This window comes from Nuphar pumila, chromosome 5 (genome assembly GCF_984573655.1).
Source record: "Nuphar pumila chromosome 5, dmNupPumi1.hap1.1, whole genome shotgun sequence".
NCBI lineage: Eukaryota > Viridiplantae > Streptophyta > Magnoliopsida > Nymphaeales > Nymphaeaceae > Nuphar > Nuphar pumila.
The window spans coordinates 137277662-137288037 of NC_143253.1; the positions used below are offsets into that span (position 1 = coordinate 137277662).

The following is a 10376-nucleotide window of genomic DNA, read 5'->3' on the forward strand; positions in this document are numbered from 1 at the left end:
ATAAATAAAGAGTGTGGGTATTAAAAAAATATTGCGATATCGTGTGGCTGCTATGTGAAATAGCATTATTCTTAGGATAATACGTACGATGGTTGTCTTTCTTTATTTTTTATTATTATAAATAATAAGAAAAACAGCCTCGCTAATGGAGTTCATCGACGTAAAACCTCATGTCACCATGGTTCATCCAAGAAAGTAGGCCCAGCTTCAACTTGACAGCACAGGACACACCCATTGGGTGTCTGAACTTGTGATGCTCCACCCCCATCACAAGTTGGGCTTAACAAACGAGCAGAGCTCTCGTGAACCATGGGGTCGTATGGCATTAAATAAATAATTGGGGAGATTTTGGTAGAGGACCATTAGCTACAACTACAAAAATGTGGTGTATAGGGAGCCGTGGGATTAATTAAATAATTGGGAGAGAGAGCTGAGAGAGGGGCATTTTCAAAAGATTGACATGACAGACCCACTACACGACAATGACAGGCAAGTCCCGCTTTTGGGGTCAGCTGCAAGACGAGAAACGGACTCCAAGTCTGTTTCTTCAGGGTAACTGGAATTGACGAGAGAAACATTGGCCTTTATTGTTAATGACACAAACAACCTTTTCTTTTCTCCTCTTTTTGCCTGATTTTGCACTCACTATCACTCGGCTTTACTAAAGCTTAGCCACCTTTTCTAATTTGAGAGAAGAGATGACAAACAGCTTGTTGTGTGATACATTAACTCCAAAGTCCAAACCTTTTTTCCTGGGTTGGGCCTCGTGTGGAAAAGCCAAGTTCATGAATTTTCGTTACTGCTACAACTAGTGGGAACATCAGTTGGGATTATGAACTTCAGGTAGGTTTCACATGAAATGTCCAAACAAGAAATTCACTTGGCACTTGGGACCAACATGGACTCATGGGTTCATTGTGATCCTGACCCCTTCACCCTCTAGAGTTTGGATGATACCACCTTCCTCAGCCTGCCAAGTTGTTAGGCTCTCGTATAACCTCAGAAAGGAGATGTGATTCACATTCTGGGGACAATTGATCTTTGTGATATCATATGGCAATTACAAGCTCTTTCCAAAAGCATAATTAAGCTCAAGCCCAAGCAACCCGAGTATATGCCACTAGTTCTGAAGTCTGGATATCTGAATCAAAAGATGATGATTATCATACTAGAGACTCGTCAATTTTTTTCATGGAAAACTTCAGCCATGCAGCATCCTTCTTCTAGAAAAATAGTTGTCACTTTGGAGTAGTCAAATCCTTTAAGCAAAATCCCGGAGTGCATTTCAGGCAGTACACAACCCGAAAACCACATAAACTAAGAGTGAAGACAATCGCATGCAGTTCTCAAGTGCAAAAGGAGAAATATATACACACCTTACATTAATCATGCATCATCTTAAGAAAATCTACATACAAGTGGTGTTACACATGCACATTGGGGGGGTTTAAACACGTACATAAGTATATATGATTAGCTCATCAGAGACTAGATCAGAAGAGAGCAGCCCAATCCATACTGTAAACGCTGATATTCTCTGGCGTATACATGATATAATCTTGCAGGTGGTCGACCTCAAACTCCACCGGAAACGCTTGCAGTGCCGCGTCCATGGAGAAAGATGAGCTAGGACTGCAATTCTTTACTGAGAGCCTGGAGATCTCTTTCTCTGATTCTGACAGCATCTCCTTGAGCTTGATAACCTGTCAAAATGTGGTTTAAGATCAGCACACAAGCATCAAGAGAGACAAGAAGCAGACAGATAAAAAAAAGGTTGCAAGAAACAATGAGACAAAAATATTTTCACTACAAAGACTTGGACAAGTTGTTTTAATGGGAAGAAAACACCTTTCTAGTAACATATGCTTGTCTGGGTAAAACATAAAATGTGACCGAGTTCACCAACTACAATATCTCTAGTGTGATGACAAAAGTTTTGCCATAAAAAATAATCATTACAAGAGTCTCCATGGTCAAGGGCTCGTGAGACCCTATATAATAAACCATGCATCACATATCAAACCCCAATTAATTAAAACCCATTTGCCATGAAAACTTCTTACTCCCAAGCTTAAGGCCCACCTCTGCTTCAAGCCTGCACTTCTCTGCGTTTGCATTTGCATACAAGGACTTGAGTCTATTGTAGTCCTCCTCCAGTTGTTTGCTCTTCCAGCGGGCTCGCCGGTTCTGGAACCATACTGCGACCTGCCGTGGGTCAAGCCCAATCGCCGACGCGAGCCGAGCCTTCCTCTCAGACTGCAACTTGTGCTCGTCCCCGAAGTTAAACTCCAAGAAGTTCACTTGCTCTGCACTAAGTCTGCGTTTCTTCATCTCTGCTACAGAAGTCCCGGCCTTGGCTTTCTTTCTCCTGCGCCTGGGCCTGGGCCTGGGCCTGGGCTCACCTGTAGGACACAAGACAGAGACTCTGCCTATGAGCCTTAAGGGTTCCATATCCCCAGATACCTCTGACTGCAGTAAGAGTGAGGGTGTCACAAATTCAGATGTACCTTCAGGTAAGGGTGGTCGAACCACCGAGTACAAGTCGGAAAGCAGTTGCATTTGATCTTCTAATTGTTTCTTGCTCATGGTACTACCAACTCAAGAGGGAAGGGTTAGATCACGGAAGTTGTTGATGATAGGCTGAACTGAAGATGCCATCAGCCCATCAACATCTAATTTATACAGGTTAAACACCAAAGTGCCCCGAGAATATACCACAATTATCCAAACTACCCTTCTCTCTCTCTCTCTCTCATACGACCCTTCTCAATTTTCAATTTTTTAGCAACTGCATAAACGGCCGCTCTCCACTGCTAGAAAGCAGAAAAGCCATTTAAGCAAGCAATCAAATTGGTTTTCATTAATTTAATTTTCTTGATGACCAACTAATGAATATGTGTGTGCTGTGCGCCTTTTGTGAAAGTTAACCAAATTGCCCACAAATTATTGGTTTCACATTGCAGGGCATTTCTGTGTGTATGAAGGAAGGGTGTTCAGCATTTGCCGTTTACATCTAATCTAAGCTTGTGTGTGTGTGATTAGAATGGGAGACATATCCTTAACCTTCATACTTGTCTCCAATTTCACATAATCAACTTCCCCCTCTAATTGGTTAAGGACAAAAGATACCTTGACTATGACAAAGGGATAGTACGGAAATTTGAGGTTAAGACACATCAAGGAAAAAGGGTGAGGGGAGGGTTAAACAAGCAACTAGCCCAACCAGGCAAGGAATTGTAGGCAGCCTTGCGGTCACGGGGGAGAGCAGACTAGATGATCTCTCAAATCACTTTAGGAAAGTGATCACCTTGACATCTTCACCGTTCATTGTTTCAATCCTACGGTCCACTCTGCAAGTTATAGGGCCCACCAAAGTATTTGATAACATCATAATTGGCAGTCATAATGGTGACCATTGATCGCCATATATAATGGACGGTGAGGATGTCAGATCACTTTGCCAATGTGATTTGATAAATGATCACCTGATCTGCTCTCCCGTCATGGGTCCATTGGTGTCCGCGTCTCAAATAATGAATATGAAACCCCTTCTCGAAAGGAGGGATGTCCATGTCAATGCTTTAAGATTCATTAATAAAACCAAGGCTTCTTATCTCATTGATGCTTGTGTGCAGTCAAATAATACTTTGATCCACAAAAACCAGCAGCTGCAACAAATGTTTATAAAATTATATTTAAACAGCAACACAGGAAACTATGACAAATGTGGCTAGGGGTGTCAACGGGCCTGGTTTACCCCGAACCAATCCCTATAGGGTCCGGGTATGGTCATAAATAAGAATACCTGATTAAGACCCAGGTCTAGATCCCAGAAGGTCGGATTATAATACATGGACCCGGGTATAGTTTGTGAAATTTTATACCATACTCGGACCCTACCCAAGTTCCGATTAAGACCTGCAAATTTTCAATGTAAAAATGATAAAAAAATATGATTTTACCGGGTATGGTTCATGTAGTTTTTATCAGGTATGGGGTATGATTTTTTTTTATATAGTAGACCCGGGTCCGAACATGATGCCATACCCAAAAAATCTGGTTCAAGTCTGATTTTACCTGGGTCCGAACCAAACCCGACCCGTTGACACCCCTACTTAATTTGACTAATAAGAGCATTCAAGTTCCAAGTTAGAGCGGTTTTTCTCTTGTGGCCGGACCTATACCATCACCAATAAAAACGTGATAGGGTTAAGCCAAAGCCTAATTTTAGATCAAATGGATGGGCCCGACCTTCCTCATTAAACCAAGCCATATATATCTGGATGTGCATGAAACAAGGTATGGGGATGATGTTGACGACAATAGAAAACTGTTTTTGACATTATAATATTAAAAATGCATTTCTATTGAAATTGAATTAAAAGTATAAAAATGATGTTAGTATAAGTCAGTGTCATCCACGCGTCTTCCTGTGTGCGGTCATGTCATCACTGTAACAAATGTTGGAAAGGGTGGTGGTGTGTGTTGGGGGATAGACCCATGAGGTCTTTGATACAGTTGAGGGCCCGGATCCCATGACTCACCAACCTTATAATCCTTAAACGGACCCATACTGATACCAGCCAGGAAAAAAGAAAAAGGTTGGCTTGTGTGGACCAACCCCACCATTTCTTGTTCTTCCATTTTGGAGTACGGCTTGGCTCATTTGACATGAACCCGTACGCTTGGCCCCAATCAGCACGCGCCCACCAGGCTGGTCGGGCGAGTTGGTGTGTGTGGTTTAGAGCTACTAAGTCAGATGAGTGAAGCTTCTTGCTTGGCTCTTAGAGAGGTCATTCCAACTCGTAAAATAAGCCTCAAGGGGTTTGGTGTAGTGGGATAGCTAGGGCCAGGTGATCTTGGTTTAAATCTCGTGAGCATCACTCCTGCGCAAGCCGAAACGTGATGACTATCCTGAGGTGAGAGGAGGTAAGCCCTTGGAGTTTTATACTGCCAGAAACAATACTGACTGTAACTAGGTCAGGCAGAGCCAGCACAATTAGGTCTATGATCCTTGGACGGTTTTTTCGAGTAAAAAAAAAAAAAAAACAAAGCTCGTAAAATAGGCTCGTCAAGCTTTAAATGACAGAGCAGGTGTTTGTCTAGGCCCGACACTTATAAACTTGTTAGATGCCTATTAAGTATATTAGCCATGTTTTACTTGACATGATGCATGTAGAACAAATGCGGGCATGCATGCATGCAATCGGCTTAAAGTTTGGATCATATTACTTTCAGCTTTGAAATATTGGATTCTTTTGCAAATGAGCCAACTTGGGCTCGACTAAATAAGTCCAGGCTTCAAGTTCTATCAATCTTAATTAGCTTTGAAAAAATGCATCTTTTTGTAAACAGGCCATCTCAAACTCCGCTAATTTAACTTGGGCTTGTCACGTGTGCCATAAGCACACTTCAAGCTCAACTCATTTGGCTTGTTTATCAGTGCCTGCTTGAGGGTACCAGAGCAGATATCAAAGACATGTCCATCATGATAGTGTTGGCGGAAAAATACATGGAGAACAAAAACATATTGGATCCCACCATAGTTGATATATTTGGACGAAGCTTACATAGATGCGGGCGCTCGACGTTCTTCTTAGCCTATCGATGCCCACGATGAGCCCAAGCCATCAGGTCGAAAGATGAGCAGGACCCTAAAACCAAATGAGAGAGATCTCCTTGGTTGCTCTCATGAAGCAACCATGCCTCTCTTTATATAAGGGAGAGAGAGTGGGAGTTACATGCATGGCATGCATGCATGTGAAGCCTTCACATGCTTTTATTGAATATGTACTATTCACATTCACGTAACCCCCACCCACTCTCTCATTTTCCTTTTGAGTGCTTTGTGTCAAACCGGTCACCTTCGGTTGGACCTGATGCGAAATGTTCAACATTTTCTTACTTGACCCATTGACACGCAAAGACAAATAATAAAATTTTTTTACCGTTATTTCGATTAAATATTTATATGGGTTCACATGATATCACAAAAATGAATTATATGAGTCATAAAGATGAACACCTCTACATACATGATATGTCATATTTTCATGCACTACAATATTATTTATTTTTAGTGTTTTAGCATGTTAAGATTACCTTTATGAATAGATTAATCTCTAACACATTCTATTCGTCTTTTAATATTGTTATTTTGCTATTTTCTCTATCTAAATAAGAGATATTTTAACAATGATGTATTTTCATAAATGTGATCACATATAACCATAATGTATTTTTATACATCAGAATGAATCAAACAGACCCATTCCCATTGCATGTTGAGAGTATAATTCTGGTGCTAACCCTTTAGTAAGAGAATCCAGAGTCATTTCTTCTGTACTAATTATATCAATACACACTAAATGATTCTCAATCCTTTCTTTAACAACAAAGTATTTTAACTTCGTTTGTCAATACGTAGTAGAGCTCTTGTTGTTATTCGAGAATAACACGACAACTTCATTATCACAAAAGATCTTCAGTGGTCTCTCAATAGAGTCCACAATCCCAAGATGTATAATGAAGTTTCTTATCCAAATGGCCTAAGATGAAGTCTCATATAGAGCAAAAAATTTCTTCTTTATCGTATAAGCTGAAATTGTAGACTGCTTTTCACTTCTCTATGAGATGCATGATTGAATAATTGTGATTTTTTTTTTGTCAGTCTTAGAACACATATATGATTTCTGTTATTGTCCTTCACTTTATTGCTTGTTTATGTGTCATTCAACCATTTACTTTGATTGCATTAGATTAGGTGCATTGGATATAATTTATTTCATTATATTTTGTTTATCAATACTAATATTTTGGTTCTCTTGTAGGATGCTAGAGATGATCAACATAGAGGAGCTGATGGAGGCATGGATGAAGGGACAGATCGAGACAATGCAAAGGATGATGCCCCGAATCTTGACGATGATTAGATTAATGTGTTTAATTTGTTTCACGTACCTGTAACTAATTAGAACTTGGCAAAGACTGTACAGGGTTGTTAAATTTATTTAACTTATAACTTGTGTTAAATTTGTTTCACATGCTTTGTTTATGTATTTTTTATGTGTACTTTATTTTTTATACACAGGTTATATAAATTGTATAACGAGAATTTTTCTCGATATTCACATTTTAATTTTTTTTTATTTTTTTAAAAATTTATGACGAATTAGTGACAGATATTATCCATCGCCAATTTAAATCAATCGATGTTTTGCGATAAAATTTAATTCATCGTGAATCCCTTGCTAAATTGGTGACGAACATTAACGATGGATACGTATTCGTCGTTAAATTTTAGTGATGGATTAACGACGAAATACATTCCTTCACAAAACCAAATCAGTCCTTATGTACCGATATACATGATCTACCTTTAATCAATCGCTAATTAGCGTCAGATAAATTCTATCGCATTTTAGCGACCAAAATTATACGACGAATGCTTTGCATCGCTCATCCGTTGCTAATCCATCGTTAAACACGTTAGCGATGAAAAGCATCCATCGCTAATACGTATTTTTCTTGTAGTGATGGCACCACCTGCCAGTAGGAAGATGTCTTCAGTAGTACACTTTCTACTATCGAGACATTCTCCTAAGTCCGCATCAAAGTATCCAATGACCTCTAGGCGATTAACCTTTTTGTAGGTTCATATAGTTCTTTGTTTCTTGCAAATAGCGCATGATCTTCTTTGTTATCTTCCAGTGCGTAATGCCTAGATTATACTGTTATCTAGAGTGCATATATTGCGAACTTCTAACCATTGAAGCATATATGACAATTTCATTTGAGTTTTTTCATTATCATCTTGAGAATAGTCCTTTAGGCTCAATTTATTCTCTTTCACTATGGGTGATGATCTAGCATAACACTTTTCCATTCCATATCTTTTAAGAAGCTTAACGATATAAGATTTTTGAGAGAGGCCAAAGACACCCTTAGTTCTATCATGATAGATCTCAATTTCAAGAATATATATGGCCTCACCCATGTCCTTCATGTCAAAATGAGAAAAAAGAAAAACTTTTGTCTCATATAGTATACTCAAATCATTAGTTGCAAGAATAATATCATTAACATATAAAACCATAATTATGAACTTACTCCCACTAGCTTTAAGGTATACACACTGATCAACAATATTTTTCAGTGAATCCAAAGTTCAAAATTACCTGATTGAACTGTTTATACCATTGAGGGGAGGCTTATTTAATTCCATAGATTGATTTCTTTAATTTGCAAACTAAATTATTTGAGTCATCTACACAGAAACCAAGAGGTTGTTTCATATATACCTCATCTTTCAAATCTCCATTAAGGAGTTGTTATCGCATCCATTTAATGTAGTTTTAAATCAAAATGAGTTACGATGGCTATGATTATTTTTAACGATTCCTTAGTTGAGATAAGAGAAAAAGTCTCATTATAATCAATGCCCTTCATTTATGTGAAACCCTTTGTAACGAGCCTAGCCTTTTACCTCTATACTCGCCTTTGAAAGTCTCTTTTAGTCTTAAAGACTCACTTATAACTAACGGGTCTTACTCCATCAGGTCGAAGTATAAAGTCTCACGCTTGATTCTTTGCCATAGAGTCAAGCTCTACTCAAATAGCATTGATATAATGTGTCGATCTTTCACTTCCAATAACTTCTGCAAAGGTTAAGGGATCATTATCAATGTCTATAAAATCATTTGGTTATTTCAAATACATCACATAGACTGGATGAATAACAATTTTTTTGGTCATCGTAGACCTCCATGCAGGCGCTATAGGTGGTTCAAAACAAGCCTTTGTATTCTGTTGTTATATATCTTCATCTACAACTCGTTATATTTGGGATTGATGTTCATTGACTAGATTTTTCCTGACATTATCCAAATGGACAATAATAGAAAAAATTGGGTCTTTATCCTTTGCAGGTATAAAAACTGAATCCTGCAACTTCTCAAATTCAAAACTTTGAGATGCTTTTATCCCAATAAAATAATTTTCAAGAAATCTTGCTTTATCTATTTCCAGTATCTGTGGTGTATGAGATGAACAATAAAACCTAAGACCCTTTGATCTTTCTATGCATATCTTAGGATAAAAGGCTTTTATATGCGGGTTATACAACTTAGCTTCAGCTGAATATCTTTATATGCACATATATGACAAAGAACGTTTTCTACCGGCCGATAACTCATATAAAGTCTTTTGGACAACCTTCATAGGAGCCTTATTCAATATTTGTATGGATATCCTAAGAGCTTCACTCCACAAAGTCAAAGAAAGGTTTGAGTGATTCAACATCGCTTGAACAATTTTCTTAAGCATACGCTTTCTCCTTTTAACTACACAATTTTGGTAGGCAGTACCAGACATGGTGTATTGAGGTACAATGCCTTTCTATTTTAGAAACCCCGCTAATGGCTCTTCCTTTTGTCTTATCTTAGTGAAACGACCATAGTATTCACCACTTCTATCAGACCTAACCACTTTAATAACTTCATCGGTTTGTTTCTCTACTTTTTTTGAAGTTCTAAAAAACCTGAGACTTCATATTTTTTAAATAATAAGTATATATATATTATAAGTAATCATCTATAAATGTGACAATATATTTTTCAGCAGTGTAACACGAGGAAAAATGCATGCAGATGTCTGTATGCAAAATCTTTAATTTTTCATTGTTGTGTTTGATATTTTTCTTATATGTGTTGGACTGTTTAGCCTTTATGCAGTCAACACATGGTTCCGTATTTATGAAATCAAGGGATCCAAGAATCTCTTCTTTTACAAGTCTTTGGATTCTCTCTTTTTAGATGCGTTCTAACCTTCAATGTCATAGCAAATAGGATTGATCATCCTTTAAGCTATGTTTATTGTCAATCATTATATTTTCAATGAAGTAGATTTTCAGATTTGAAATTTCATTTTCAAATGATACAAATCATCACACATATATGCAGAAGCTTGGAGTTTTCACATTTAAAAGCAAACCCAAACTTATCAAGTTTTGAAATGAAAATGAAGTTTCGACTATAAGATGTAACATAAAAAGTATCAAGCAAATCCAAAATAAATCCAGACTCCAATACAACTCTACAGATCCCAACATTTTTTTACATGTGAACGCATCTTATTTCTTGAGAAAATGCTTCTTTCATGCTCCATTGATTTTCTTTTGTTCAGAAATGTCTGTAAAGAGTTGGTAATATTCATCGTGACACTAGAATCAACACACCAACTATGTAATAGAACCTGGATTAAATTATACCCATGAAAAATAAATGACAGGTTAACTCTATTCTTGAATCATTTTTTATGCTTTAGGCAGTCCTCCTTCTTATGTCCCTTCTTATTGCTGAAAAAACACTTTATAGAAG

At 37.8% G+C, this 10376-nt stretch overlaps 1 pseudogene across 1 annotated transcript; it reads right to left on the reverse strand.

The window, feature by feature from the left end:
• Positions 1-1416: 1416 nt before the first annotated feature.
• On the reverse strand, positions 1417-2586 carry LOC149838957 (homeobox-leucine zipper protein ATHB-40 pseudogene; annotated as a pseudogene). Its single transcript, XR_016432251.1, has 3 exons — positions 2508-2586; positions 2083-2402; positions 1417-1703 (listed from the first exon to the last, which is right to left on the reverse strand). The product of XR_016432251.1 is annotated as a homeobox-leucine zipper protein ATHB-40 pseudogene (transcript).
• Positions 2587-10376: the final 7790 nt, after the last annotated feature.